At 49.0% G+C, this 15,152-nt stretch overlaps 1 protein-coding gene and 1 long non-coding RNA gene across 2 annotated transcripts in view; both read right to left on the bottom strand.

Annotated features, from left to right (window-relative positions):
• LOC307199067 (uncharacterized protein) overlaps window positions 1–15,152 on the bottom strand; it is a 116,509-nt gene that overhangs the window by 73,040 nt on the left and 28,317 nt on the right. The gene's annotated exons all lie outside the window — the stretch shown is intronic.
• Window positions 1,401–1,866, bottom strand: LOC307199998. Its single transcript, XR_013832287.1, has 2 exons — window positions 1,723–1,866; window positions 1,401–1,589 (listed from the first exon to the last, which is right to left on the bottom strand). It is a non-coding gene; the product is annotated as an uncharacterized lncRNA (long non-coding RNA).

Here is a 15,152-nt window from a genome sequence, read left to right as displayed (position 1 = left end):
TTTTGTGGCAGAATCCCAGAATTGTAGAGTGGGAAGGGGCTCTGAAGATTTAGTCTAACCCCCTGCTATGCAGGAATATACAGCTGCCCAGAACTCATGACCTCAATGTTATCAGCCCCAGGCCCTAGCCAATGTTCTCTGCTAGAGACTGCATGATATTTAATTGTATTTTTTTTATTGCTCCTTTTATATCTTACACATTGTAGTTTTTCATATTCCACAAAATTCAAAGTGCAATGCAATATAATATGCTGGATAAGAGAAGGAACTAAAACACAACTAAAAAGCAATATGAATATTTACTGGGGTAGATGTAGCGTCTTCAGTGACAAAAAAGCAGGAACTATTTGTCTTCTTACTCCTCACTGAGATCTGGCAGAATGAAATACGCGAATGCCACCTCCCAATATCTCAAGGGTTCTGCTGCTCTGGAGGGGAGGACCTGAACCCATGGCCTCAAGTTACAAGAAAGGAGATTGTGACTAAATATGAGGAAGAAGTTACAGGTAGGTAGCCGTGTTGGTCTGCCGTAGTCAAAACAAAATAAAAAAAATTCCTTCCAGTAGCACCTTAGAGAAGCAACTAAGTTTGTTATTGGTATGAGCTTTTATGTGCATGAACACTTCTTCAGAAACACACGAAAGCTCATACCAATAACAAACTTAGTTGGTCTCTATTTTTTTTTATAATAAATTTTTATTATTTTTCAATCCAATCATACAATTTTATCCAGATTTTAACTGATTTTAACAAAGTACAAATTTTGGTCTTCCTTCAGCTTCTCTGGTAACCATCCATTTTTACCCTTCAATACGCATTCCTTTAATTGCATAGCCATTTTCTATTTTCCTTTAACAATACCTCTTAAAATTTTACAGTGCTTCTTGAAACCCCACTAGCGTTGTTTGCACCTCACATATATTCTTCAGATAATCTACAAATTTTCCCCAATCCTCGATGAACTTTTGGTTTCGGGCATATCTTATTTTCCCAGTCAGTTTGTCCAGTTCCGCATAGTCAGTCAGTTTCATTCTCCATTCTTGAATCGTTGGTATTTCCTCTTGTTTCCATTTCTGGGCCAATAAAATTCTCGCTGCCGTAACTGCATACTGGAAGAGTTTATAGTCTTTTCTTCTTATTTCTTTTCCTGTAATCCCTAAAAGAAAGGCTTCTGGTTTCTTAACAAAAGTATATTTTAACATCTTTTTCAATTCATTATATATTGCTTCCCATAAACTCTTTACTTTCTTACATTCCCACCACGAATGGTAGAATGTTCCTTCTTTCTCTTTACATTTCCAGCACTTGTTACATGTTTTATACATTTTTGCCCATTTTGCCGGTGTAATGTACCATCTATAATATACCATCTACAAAACATTAGTTGCTCTCTAAGGTGCTACTGGAAGGAATTTTTTTATCAGGAAGAACTTTCTGGTGGTAAGATGGTGGTGTATTTTGCTTCCTTGGAGGTTCCCCTGAGGAGACGGATGAGGTTTCATAGCCAGGTGTCAGATGCTCAACAAAGGTTTACCAGCTCCACAATGGTCCTACCCCACAAGGTTGGCGCAACCCCTAGAACCTTCTGCCTGAGAAGAGATGGAAGAGATTAATGCTCTGCACCAAAGCTTTTCTTCTTTGGCTATTCATAATGCCAAAGAGGATTCCCCCCCCACACACACTCCTCTTCCAACCCTCTCCCTCTAGGATAGGGTTGCCTACTTCTTGCAGAGCCTTTTCCCCTGCTTGCTCCTCCTCCTGTTCCTGGCCAAGGGAGGGAGCAGCTCAGAGGCCAGCCAGGAGGGTCCCTCAAAATAAAGCATCTCTGGCTGTGTGCGATGCTCTGGGCTCCTTCGGAACGCCTGCTTTCCAAAGAAATAGATGGCCTAGGTCTTCTTCTTCTTCTTCTTCTTCTTCTTCTTCTTCTTCTTCTTCTTCTTCTTCTTCCTCCTCTTCTTCTTCTGCATTGGGGAGAAGGGGGAGTCACAGGGCAGTAGGGGTGTGTGCATGCAGGGCCTGTTCACATACCCTCCAAGTGCCCCTATATTCCAGGGCTGTCCCTGATTTAGAGAAGCTGTCCTGGTTTCTGATTTTATCCCCGAATGCCCCATTTTCCCTTAAAGGTAAAGGGACCCCTGACCATTAGGTCCAGTCATGGCCGACTCTGGGGTTGCGGCGCTCATCTCGCTTTATTGGCCAAGGGAGCCGGCGTACAGCTTCCGGGTCATGTGGCCAGCAGGACTAAGCCACTTCTGGTGAACCAGAGCAGCTCACAGAAATGCCATTTACCTTCCCGCCGGAGCGGTACCTATTTATCTACTTGCACTTTGATGTGCTTTCGAACTGCTAAGTTGGCAGGAGCCATTTTCCTTTAGGGCGTCCCTATTTTCATTGGAGATGCGTCGGAGGGAGATGCCGAGCTATCCAACCCCCAAGCCGTCTGAAAGCAATCCTGCAAAGGGAAGCATTTTTGCTTAACGTTTTATGTTTTCATATATGTTGGAAGCTGCCTAGAGTGGCTAGGGCACAGGACGTCCCTATTTGAATCAGTGAGATGTTGGAGTGTATGTGTTTTGCCAATGCATGGGGGGACCCTGAAGTCAGGGAGCAGAGGGTCCTGCCCCCTTCCTCTCTGCAAAGCCAGGAAAGGTTCAAGGTAGGTTTCCTTTCATCCACTTTGGGGAGGGGGCCTCTGGGTCAGGACAGCAGTGTAGCTTGAATTATTGGTGCGCACCCTGACAGAGCCAAGTGGGGCAGCCTGCCCACCAGCACAGCCATCGCCCCACAAGTGAGCCCCGACAGAACGAGCTCCATTGGCCCCATGCCCTCAAGGCCACGATCCTCCTCCCTGGGGGTCCCTGAGGACTGGCTGCATGTAGACAGACATCAAAATACACAAACAGTGAAAACGGAAACCTGACTCACACAATAAATAAATAAATAAATAAATAAGGAAGATGGAGGGCCAAGAAAAGAAAAGGCTTCTTCTTCAGCGCAGAGTTAGCCCTGGTTAGGGCGAGGAAACAAGCTGGGAGATGGCTGGAGGGGAGGAAAATTATGGTCCAATGCAACCAAGACTGGTGAGGGTTCATCATGGAGCCTTCCTGGTGGCCGGGAGGGAAGCTGTCTCAATATTGCTCCACTTTAACTGTCATTAACCTTTTAGAATGTATTAGGCATGGTTTCTGAGTCTTCTGCATTTGTGAATCTCCCCCCTCTTACGCTGCATTGCATCTCTCCTTACCTGACCCTGAAAGTGGAACAAATGGCAGGAGGTTTGAGCAGCAGAGTGTAAATCAGCTCTCCGTGAAGCTATCTGAGACCCAGGAAGAGGATTTGGGGATGCTCTTCCTCACTGAAGGCGAGGTTGCCAGGGCAATGCTGGACACCTGAGACCTGAAATGGTCCAATGGCCTGGGCACATGGGGCCACTCCAAGGTGATGGGGGCTCTTTCCTGGGGTAGGAGGGAAAGCAGCTCTTGAGGACCCCAGGGTTAGAACCGCCCCCCCCCAGCCTGGTGTGAAAATTGTACTCAGTCAACCACAGTTCTAAATTCCTTCCTTGACCAAAAGCACCAAAAGGCAGGAGCAAACAGGCAGATTCATCTCACAGAAGTCCCTTCAGTTGCCATCACATTTGGCGGGGTCTCTTCCCTTCTAGGAGGGCTAGACACGGCCCGGAATCAACCCCCCACTCCTCCCAGTTTGGACGGCATGGCCCCTTCCTGCTTCTGGGCCAGCTGAGTCTGGCTCATCCATCTGGGCTCTCAGGAAGCCTCCAAGATCTCGGAAGGAAGGAATCCCTTTAGTCTTCTGCCCAGTTCTGTCTCTCCTAATTAGAGGGACCTCTACGTATTACAGTGTTTACGACCTATTTTGACCGGCATTAATGATCCTGGCCCAACTGAACTGGCTCCCAATTAGCTTCCACACTCAATTCAAAGGTTTTGACCTATAAAGCCATTACCATTATTGTTATTATTTCTAACAATTCATGAAACCATAGTGTCAGGGACTCAGCGGGAGCGCAGGGAGGAGAGGAGATGGAGAGCGAGGGGGAGCAATCCGAGGGCAGCGTAGGAGAAGATGACAGCAGCCCGATAGATTCCATGAGCCTCTCCAGCGAATCGGAAGATTCACAGAAGGGGGCGCCGATGGGCAGGGCAAGGGGTGACCCAAGGGGGACACCCCAGAAGCAAGGGGCCAGCGGGGACTCCCAGAGCAGCAGTTGGAAATCAGGACCAGCTTCCCCACCAGAGCGTAGTGGGGGGGAGGAGTCCCAGGTATCAGAGCCCACATATGCACCACCAGCGAGAGAAGATGAGTCAGGGTTGGCCACGCCTCCATCGGAGAGCGAGGGAACGGTCAAGAGGAAAGTTGCAGGCTGGGCGCGCGCGCCAAGTTCAAATGTACAGGCGAGCGGCACAGAAGGTAGCCCGGATAGGGAACCAGGTCCTAAAGCCCGCCGGAAGGAGGGGGAAGAATCGTCAGGGTCAGCGTCAGAGGAGTCCAGGAAGGATGAAACCCTAGCGGGCAGGAGGGCCCAGAGGAGAAAGGAACTTAGGAAGAGGTGGAGCAAAGCGAGAGTGTTAAACTGGTGTGGAAGGGGCGGAGACTCAGACAGGACTTCGCCGGTCTAAGGTCGAGACATAGAGCTGCGCGCTGCGGCTTTAAAATGGAAACTGAACCTCAATAAAGACGTTTGTACATAACTACAGCCTAGCGTTGGTCCTCTGTGAGCTGGGACCTGGAGGCAGCTCTGACAGTAAGTCCCGTCTCTTTCAAAGAACCTCGCAACGTGAGAGGACGCAGCGAGGGGCGAAGATTGGTGCTTCGCGAGCTCACAAAAGCAGCACAAGATGACTACAGAAGAACGACTGGCAGCTTTGCAAGACGCCGTGGCACAACTTAACGCAGAAATACTAGCGGCAAGGAGGAGAGAAGAGGAATCAGATGCTGTCTGCAAGGATCTGCAAACCAGGTTGGAAATGTTGACTAAACAGGGGCCACCGGGAGCCAAATCAGAGGGGATTGGGCTCGGGAAGAGAGGAGGGAGCCTTGTGTCGCATTTCGATGGGAGTCTGCAGCAATATCCTAACTTCAGAGCAGACGTAGTTTTTGCGCTAAAGTTGCTGGAGAAGGACTTTAGAGATGAGCAGGAGAAAGTAGGCTTCATACTAACGCATCTCCATGGAGAAGCTAAAGCGTGGTTGCGCAATCTGTGGAGAGATAATGATCCAGCCCTCCAAAACGCAAAAGCCTTCATTAAGGCGATGGACGATTGTTTTTTATCGGAGATAGATGTGGATGTCGCTAGAAAAGAGATTCACGGTTTGAAACAAGGCAGAGCCACTGTAAGGCAATATCATTCCCGCTTTTTTGCATTGGTGTGCGGCTGGAAGAACGTCCCTGGAGCAAAGATGAAGGGCGTTGGGGACGCACGCCAGCAAGGGCACCTCCTTTCTTTCCCAGGGACTCAACGCGCGCTCAATCCACGCCTCCACTGGGAGGGGGAGAGGAGCCGATGGAGATAGGTGGTGCCAGGGCTCAGTCAGCAGCCAGAGCCCTCACACCGGGAGCAGTCAAAACGAAGGCTCCTAGAGGGAACAGGAAGTGTTACATCTGCGAAAGTGCTCAGCATATGGCAAAAGAGTGCCCCCAGAGGCTCCACAAGCACAATGCAGCCTCAGCAAAAGTAACAGAAGCAGTTCAGCAGAGAGAACCACAGCAGGGAAACGACGAAGTCTGGCTGGAAGCAGAGCCGCTGGGGCCCAGCCAGACGAATCAGTGAAGCAGTCCCCAGGAATCTTACAGCCCACAGACCCCCTCCCGCCCAAACCAGTGGTGCAGCTCACCGCAACACTCCAGCTTCCCAATGGGCTCACCATGGAAGTCCCTATTACCATTGACTCTGGTAGCAATGCAGACTTTATAGGAGTGGATTTCATCAAGCAACATAGCATAGCGCTCCTGCCTGCCGCGATGCCCCTGAAAGTAGTGACAGTCGATGGAAGAGAATTGCTGGGGGGACAGGTGGTACAGCAAACGCCGCCAATGGTGATGCGAATTGGAAATCACCGCGAAGTCATCAGCTTCAATGTCACCCAACTGTCAGACACGCCCATAGTGTTGGGCATGAGCTGGTTGGACAGGCACAGCCCGGCATTGGTACCAGCGTAAATTGACCTTCTGCTCCTCCTACTGCGCAGAACATTGCATCATGACTAACCAGGAGGACGAGGGGCAAGAGGATGACCCACAGCTACAACTGGGCATGCTGCAAGCGGTACCCGACAAGTACAAGGCGTTTTTGGAGGTCTTCTGCGAGAAGGAAGCGGACAAGCTGCCTCCCCACAGACCCTACGACTGCAAGATTGACCTCCTGCCGGGGGCAACGCTGCCGACCGGAAAACTGTACTCCATGTCTGAAGACGAACTGCAAGAGCTCAGGGAGTTCATAGATCACAATTTGAAGCGGGGATTCATCCGAGAATCCAAAGCAGTGGGGGGCAGTCCTGTGTTCTTTGTGAAGAAAAAAGACACGCCCCAAAAGAGGCTGGTAGTTGATTTCAGAATCTTAAACTCGAAAACCAAGCCCACGGCTTTCCCGATGCCCAAGATCGACGACTTGCTCGCGACGGTGAGGAAGGAACGCATCTTCACCAAGTTGGATCTACGAGGGGCATACAATCTTATACGCATGCGGGAGGGCGACGAGTGGAAGACGGCCATGTTCACGCCCTTGGGCACCTATGAGTATAGGGTTATGCCCTTCGGTTTACAAAATGGCTCCCACTGCTTCCAAGCCTTCATGCATCACGTGTTAGCGGGGCTCCTCTACAAGAAGTGCATCTGCTTCCTGGACGACATTCTGATCTTCTCGGAATCGCAGGAGGTTCACGAGAGAGATGTCAAGGAAGTCCTGCAAAGACTACGGGAGCACAGGCTTTACGCCAAACTGGAGAAGTGCCAGTTCGACATGACGGAGGTGGATTTCCTGGGCTACAAGCTGTCCGACAAGGGAATCGCCATGGACAGCGCCAAGGTACGATCAGTACTGGACTGGAAAAGCCCGCGCAATCGGAAGGAGGTCCAGAGGTTTGTCGGCTTTGCTAACTTTTATCGCAAGTTCATCAAGGGTTTCGCTATGCAGACGGCGGCCATCACGGACACCCTCAGCTCCAAGAAGAAGAAGTTCATCTGGACGGAGCAGGCGGAGCAGTCCTTTCAGAAACTCAAGCGTCTTTTCGCTTCCGAGGAACAACTGCTGCATGTGAACCCCAGCGGACCCATGAGGGTGGAGACGGATGCCTCCGACAGAGCCGTGGGGGCAGTCCTGTTGCAGCAAGACCCGCAAGGGGATTGGAGGCCGTGTGCTTTCTACTCCAGGAAACTCAGCAAGTCGGAGCAGAACTACACCATCTGGGACAGAGAGTTGCTGGCCATTCATGCAGCCTTCAAGGCGTGGCGGCACTTCCTCATCGGAGCCAAACACACAGTCCAGGTTCGCACGGACCATAAGAACCTGGAGTACTGGCGCACGGCGCGGTTCCTGAACCAGAGACACATCCGCTGGGCGGAGTTCTTTGCGGATTTCGACTTCAGGATAGAATATATCCCCGGAGACAACAACATCATGGCTGATGCGCTATCCAGGAAGCCGCAGTATCTGGAGGAAGCAGCACCGGTAGCGGCCAAACACATTTTCGAACCCAAGGCGTGGGCATGCGCTTCAGCCACCGTAGACCTGGAAGCAATACGGCGCGAGCTGCGAACAGATTCCTTCGCACGATCCAAGATGGAGGAGGTGAGCAGCGGCACGGCGAAGGACGACGAGTTCCAGATACGCGACGGACTGCTCCTCCGCAAGGGGGCCATCTACGTGCCGGGAGATGAACTCCGCGCGACAGTACTGCAACAGCTACACGACGCACCCAACGCAGGACATTTCGGCAAGGACAAGACAGTGGAATTAGTAGCCAGAGACTTTTGGTGGCCCAAGATGCAGGGAGAAGTCGCGGATTACGTCACGAGGTGCGACACATGCCAAAGGGCCAAGCCAGTACACAGACCGCCGGCGGGACTGTTAGAACCGCTACAGACCCCGTCCGAACCGTGGGAGAGGGTGGCCTTGGACTTTGTCACTGACCTGCCCAGCTCGAGGGGCAAAACAGCAGTACTCGTGGTAGTCGACATGTTCACCAAGATGGCGCACTTCATTCCTTGCGCGAAGGTGGCCACAGCGGAACAGACAGCCAAGCTGTTCATAGACCACGTGTTCAAGGTGCATGGCCTGCCACGGTCTATCCTGTCCGACCGGGGGCGCCAGTTCATCTCGAGTTTCTGGCAGAAGCTGATGGGGATCCTGAACGTCAAGGTCAACCTAGCGTCGGCAAGACACCCGCAGACCAACGGACAAGCGGAGAGGGTCAGCGCCATCATGCAGCAGTACCTGAGATGCTACGCCAACCAGCAGCCCTCGACCTGGGTGGACTACCTGCCCCTGGCCGAGTTTGCCTACAACAACACACAACACGTGTCCACGGGGGTGACACCGTTTTTCGCCAACAACGGGCGACATCCCAGGACCTTCCCGGGCTTAGAGAAAGAGGGGGAGGGGGAGCCGCAGGGAGCAGAGGCATTGGCAGAGGAGTTACAGGAGGTCCATGAACAGCTCCGTAGGCAGTTAGACCTAGCAAAACACGTATACAAGATGCAAGCAGACAAACACAGAAGAGTGGGGGAGGACATACGGGTAGGGGACTGGGTCTGGTTAGCGGCCCAGGCAGTGCCGGCCAGATCCTTAGCTAAGAAGAAGCTAGGACACAAGCAGCTAGGCCCTTACCTAGTCGAGGCACAGATCAACCCAGTGGCTTTCCGTTTGACACTACCGGAGGGTTCCAGAATACACCCGGTCTTTCATAGATCGGTGCTAATGCCCTACAAGGCACCTCACAGGTTTCAGGAGCCAGGGACAGCTCCCAGTCCGCTTAGAGATGCACCCATGACAGGGGGGTCGCCGAGGGCAGGGCCACTCAACGAGGTGACGGAGATTTTGGACTCGAGATGGGGGGAAGAGGGGGTCGAATATCTCATCGCAAGGGAAGGTGCCCCGGCCAGCGCCAACAGCTGGGTGCCGTACTATGCGGTGGAGGAGCACTACCTCAAAGACGAGTTCCACGCACTCTTCCCACACAGGCCCATGCCGGAGGATTATTTTGACGAATATCTTTTCACCCCCACACTCTCAGCCAGTACGTTTCAGGGGTTCTCCTCGGCTGAGGAGACGGCTCCAGAGACTACCTCGCCGGAGGGGTCGATCTCAGACTTGGGTGCGGAACGCTCTTATTGGTGGGACACTCAACCCGAGGGGGAGTGGCGCAGGAGACTGCTCAGAGGGCCCTGGCACGCAGACTCCCCAGAGGAAATGGGGGAACAAGGGGGCATGGACGGGTTGGGGGAGGATCCTGGGTTCGAGCACGCCGGCAACGAGATGGAAGCGGAGGAGAGCGATGTCGATGTACCCGTCACGGACTGGCAGCATGCCAGGGGGGAAGAACTGTATCCGGCATGCACCCCCACAGCATTGGAGCACCCGGAACCCACGCCAGAAGAGGGGGAGGGGGAAGGGGGGGCTTCGAGGGGGGGATGGATGTCAGGGACTCAGCGGGAGCGCAGGGAGGAGAGGAGATGGAGAGCGAGGGGGAGCAATCCGAGGGCAGCGTAGGAGAAGATGACAGCAGCCCGATAGATTCCATGAGCCTCTCCAGCGAATCGGAAGATTCACAGAAGGGGGCGCCGATGGGCAAGGCAAGGGGCGACCCAAGGGGGACACCCCAGAAGCAAGGGGCCAGCGGGGACTCCCAGAGCAGCAGTTGGAAATCAGGACCAGCTTCCCCACCAGAGCGTAGTGGGGGGGGGAGGAGTCCCAGGTGTCAGAGCCCACATATGCACCACCAGCGAGAGAAGATGAGTCAGGGTTGGCCACGCCTCCATCGGAGAGCGAGGGAACGGTCAAGAGGAAAGTTGCAGGCTGGGCGCGCGCGCCAAGTTCAAATGTACAGGCGAGCGGCACAGAAGGTAGCCCGGATAGGGAACCAGGTCCTAAAGCCCGCCGGAAGGAGGGGGAAGAATCATCAGGGTCAGCGTCAGAGGAGTCCAGGAAGGATGAAACCCTAGCGGGCAGGAGGGCCCAGAGGAGAAAGGAACTTAGGAAGAGGTGGAGCAAAGCGAGAGTCTTAAACTGGTGTGGAGGGGGCGGAGACTCAGACAGGACTTCGCCGGTCTAAGGTCGAGACGTAGAGCTGCGCGCTGCGGCTTTAAAATGGAAACTGAACCTCAATAAAGACGTTTGTACATAACTACAGCCTAGCGTTGGTCCTCTGTGAGCTGGGACCTGGAGGCAGCTCTGACACATAGTAAAACTAACAAACATTAAAAACTTCCTGTTGGGGCCACTCCAAGTTGATGGGGGCTCTTTCCTGAGCTAGGAGGGAAAGCAGCTCTTGAGGACCCCAGGGTTAGAAACACCCCCCCTAGCCTGGTGTGAAAATTGTACTCAGTCAACTACAGTTCTAAATTCCTTCCTTGACCAAAAGCACCAAATTCATCTCACAGAAATCCCTTCAGTTGCCATCACATCTGGCGGGGTCACTTCCCTTCCAGGAGGGCTAGACACGGCCCGGAATCAACCCCCCACTCCTCCCAGTTTGGACAGCATGGCCCCTTCCTGCTTCTGGGCCAGCTGAGTCTGGCTCATCCCCCTGGGCTATCAGGAAGCCTCCAAGATCTCGGAAGGAAGGAATCCCTTTAGTCTTCTGCCCACTTCTGTCTGTCCTAATTAGAGGGACCTCTACGTATTACAGTGCTTACGAGCTATTTTGACCGGCATTAACTATCCTGGCCCAACTGAACTGGACGCCAATTAGCTTCCACACCCAATTCAAAGTGCTAGTTTCTAACAATTCATGAAACCACAGTAAAACTAACAAACATTAAAAACTTCCTTATCTAAAAGTCAGATAGCTGTTTATTTTTTTAACATCTAACAAGAGGGAGTTCCACAAGGCGGGTGACACTATAAAAAAGGCCCCCTGCCTTGTTCCATGTAACCTCACTTCCCACAATCAGGGAACTGGCAGAAGGCCTTCAGAAGTGGAACTCAGGGTCCGCGTTGAACATATTAATCAAAGTCTCTGAAAATTAAATTCATATACAGCCATTGTCTGGTTTCTCCCCACTGTGACATCTTTGATGGCCTATGAGACTGGTCTTCTGACCAAAGCTCTGTCCACATTCCAAGCATTGATATGGTTTTTCTCCTGTATGAATTCTTTGATGTGTTGTGAGAACCTTTTTCTGACTGAAACTCTTCCCACATTCCATACACTGATATGGCTTCTCCCCTGTATGAATTCTTTCATGGACTATGAGATGGAACTTCTGGGTAAAACTCTTTCCACATTCGAAGCATTGATATGGTTTCTCTCCTGTATGAATTCTTTGATGTGTTGTGAGAACCTTTTTCCGACTGAAACTCTTCCCACATACCATACACTGATATGGCTTCTCCCCTGTATGAATTCTTTCATGGACTATGAGATGGAACTTCCTAGTGAAGCTCTTTCCACATTCCATGCACTGATATGGTTTCTCCCCTGTATGAATTCTTTGATGGAAAGTGAGAACCTTTTTCTGACTGAAACTCTTTCCACATTCCAAGCACCGATATGGTTTCTCCCCTGTATGAATTCTTTGATGGGCAATGAGACTGTTTTTCTGACTGAAACTCTTCCCACATTCTAAACACTTATATGATTTTCCCACTGTATGAATTCTTTCATGGGAAGTGAGACCATCTTTCCGACTGAAAGTCTTCTCACATACCAAACACTGATATGGTTTCTCCCCTGTATGAATTCTTTGATGAGCTTTGAAACTTTCCCTCCAGTTGAAACTCTTTTCACATTCCATGCACTGATATGGTTTCTCCCCTGTATGAATTCTTTGATGGGAAGTGAGATGGGCACTCCTACAGAACCTCTTCCCACATTCCAAACACTGATATGGTTTCTCCCCTGTATGAATTATTTGATGGGAAGTGAGACTTTTCTTCCAGGTGAAACTCTTTTCACATTCTATGCACTGATATGGTTTCTCCCCTGTATGAATCCGTTGATGGGCTGTGAAACTTTTCTTCCAGGCGAAGTTTTTTCCACATTCAAAGCACTGAAATGGTTTCTCCCCTGTATGAATTCTTTGATGGGAAGTGAGATCTTTTTTCCAGGTGAAGCTCTTTCCACATTCCAAGCATTGATAGGATTTCTTCCCCAATGGATTTCTTCGGAGGGAAGTGGAATGGGAGCTTTGACTGACGTTCTCACTACACTCAGAATATTTACATGGCTTCTCCATGGCGTAGACATGGTCATGGTCTCCCTGGTTCTTAATCTCTGATTCATCACCATCTGCAACAAACAAAGAAACGGATCACAGCCTCAGGGAGAAACACAGCCCTCGGTTATTGAACTTTGCTAATTAATGCTTGGGACACGGGAAGAACTGAAGGGAATTAAAAGTAAGCCTTACAAGAGGAGACCGGTTGGTTGAAGGAATATGGGTCAGAGCAAAACAGTACAAACTTAAAGCTTTTGCAGATGACTTGGTTTTGACATTACAGGAGCCAGAATCTAGTACGAAAAGAGTATTACAATTGATTCAAGAATTTGGCCGGGTGGCGGGATTTAAATTAAATAAGCAAAAAACTAAGGTATTGGGAAAAAACTTGACAGTTATAGAGTCAGAAAGGTTTCAGAAAGAGACAGAGTTAAATGTGGTTAAAAAAGTAAAATACCTAGGGGTAAATATAACAGCAAAAAATCTGAGTTTATTTAAGGACAACTATGAGAAATGTTGGTCAGAAATTAAGAGAGACCTAGAAAGCTGGACAAGATTGAAACTTTCCTTGTTAGGCCGAATCGCCACTATAAAGATGAATGTATTGCCAAAAATGCTGTTTTTGTTTCAAACTTTGCAAATTGTGGACAAAACAGAGTGCTTTCGGAAGTGGCAGAGAGATATTTCTAAATTTGTCTGGCAGGGCAAAAAGCCCAGAATTAAGTTTAAGATATTAACTGATGTGAAAGAAAGAGGGGGCTTTGCCCTGCCAGACTTAAGGTTGTACTATGAAGCCGCAGCTTTCTGCTGGCTAAAAGATTGGCTGCTTCTCGAAAACACTGATGTATTAGATTTGGAAGGTTTTAATAATGCTTTTGGTTGGCATGCATATTTATGGTATGACAAGGTTAAGATCAATAAGACTTTCAAGAACCATATTGTCAGAAAAGCAGTGTTTAATGTCTGGATAAAATACAAAGACTTATTGGAAAACAAAACTCCAAGGTGGCTTTCACCATTGGAAGCTAAGGCCCGGAAAAGACTCAATATGGAGGCCAAATGGCCGAAGTATTGGGAAATATTAGAAAAAGATGGAGATAATTGGAAACTGCAGAGTCAGGAGAAAATGAAAGACAAAGTGCGAGACTGGCTACATTATGCTCAGATTAAAGAAGTTTTCAAACTTGATAAAAAGTTAGGATTCCAGGTGGAAAAATCGAAGCTAGAAACGGAACTGTTAGAGCCTAAGACTAAGGTACTTTCAAAAATGTATAACTTGCTGCTGAAGTGGAATACACAAGATGAAACGGTTAAATCGGCTATGATAAAGTGGGCACAGGACATTGGATACAACATTATGTTTGAGGACTGGGAGAGGTTGTGGACTACTGGGCTGAATTTTACTGCATGTAATGCTTTGAAAGAAAATGTTATGAAAATGATATATAGATGGTACATGACCCCAGTCAAACTTGCAAAAATATACCACTTGTCTGATAACAAATGTTGGAAATGTAAAGAAAATGAAGGAACATTCTTTCACCTCTGGTGGACTTGCCCTAGAGTGAAGGCTTTCTGGGAAATGATATATAATGAGCTGAAAAAGGTATTTAAGTATACCTTCCCTAAGAAACCAGAGGCCTTCCTTTTGGGTATTGTCGGCCAGAACGTGCTAAAGAAGGACCGAATATTTTTTATGTACGCAACAGCAGCAGCAAGGATACTTGTCACTAGGCATTGGAAAACCCGAGATCTACCCACACTGGAAGAATGGCAGATGCAACTGATAGACTATATGGAACTGGCTGAGATGACTGGCAGAATCCGAGACCTGGGAGAAGAGACGGTGGAAGAAGATTGGAAGAAATTCAAGATTTATCTACAAAAATATTGTAAATTGTATGAATGTTAAGAAGGATGCGAGAGAATAAACAACTTGGCACCACTGAGCTAGATGAAGTGAATTATGAAGATAAGTTAAATTTAAGAAAGGATAAAAAATTTGGAAGTTGTAGGTTATATTTAAATTCTTTAAGATTTGAATAAATGATAGTTAAAATCAGAGATATAACATTGGAAAATTAGATAATAAGAATAGAAATAAGGGGATAAATTTGCTGGAAAAAATTTCATAAACAGGAACGCAGGAGCGGGAGATGTGAGGGAGTCCAAAGAAGTGAAGAGATCTATGTCAAGAGATGTTATATTGTATTGTTTATTGGCATTGTAATTTAAACAAAACTGTTAATAGAAGTTATTAAAAAAAAAAAAAGTAAGCCTTACAACAGGCTTCACTGCTTTTGTTGACAGGCATTAATGAACATATGTATGGGAACCTGAATGTCAGGAGCGGGGCAGCAATAAATCACACGGAGTAAGTGAAGTTAACTCTTTATGAGAAGCAACAGGCTGCTCAGAAGTGTCAGGCCTAGTGAGCACAGCAATACTTCCCTCTGGGTCTGGCCCCTATGAGCCAGTTGTGGGGACTGAAGGCCCTGCCTTCCCACAACTGACTAAGTCTCCTCCTCTCCCAGATTCTTCCCAAGGGATCTTAAATTCCGAAAGAGATATCATGACCCAACAGGGAGCCTTACTGAGAGAGTTCATGATCCCACCATTCTCCTCCATGACTTCCTTATGCAGAGCTCTCTGGTCAGGATCCAGCAACGCCCACTCCTCGTCTGCAAAATGAACAGCTATATCTTCAAAGCAGACTAGACCCTAAAAGAAGAAAAGAAAAGTCTTGCTCTCAGATA

The sequence above is a fragment of the Podarcis cretensis genome (genome assembly GCF_951804945.1).
Source record: "Podarcis cretensis genome assembly, chromosome: 12".
Taxonomy (NCBI): Eukaryota; Metazoa; Chordata; class Lepidosauria; order Squamata; family Lacertidae; genus Podarcis; species Podarcis cretensis.
Note: the sequence above shows the minus strand (reverse complement) of the source record. Positions and strands in the feature narration are given on the sequence as shown.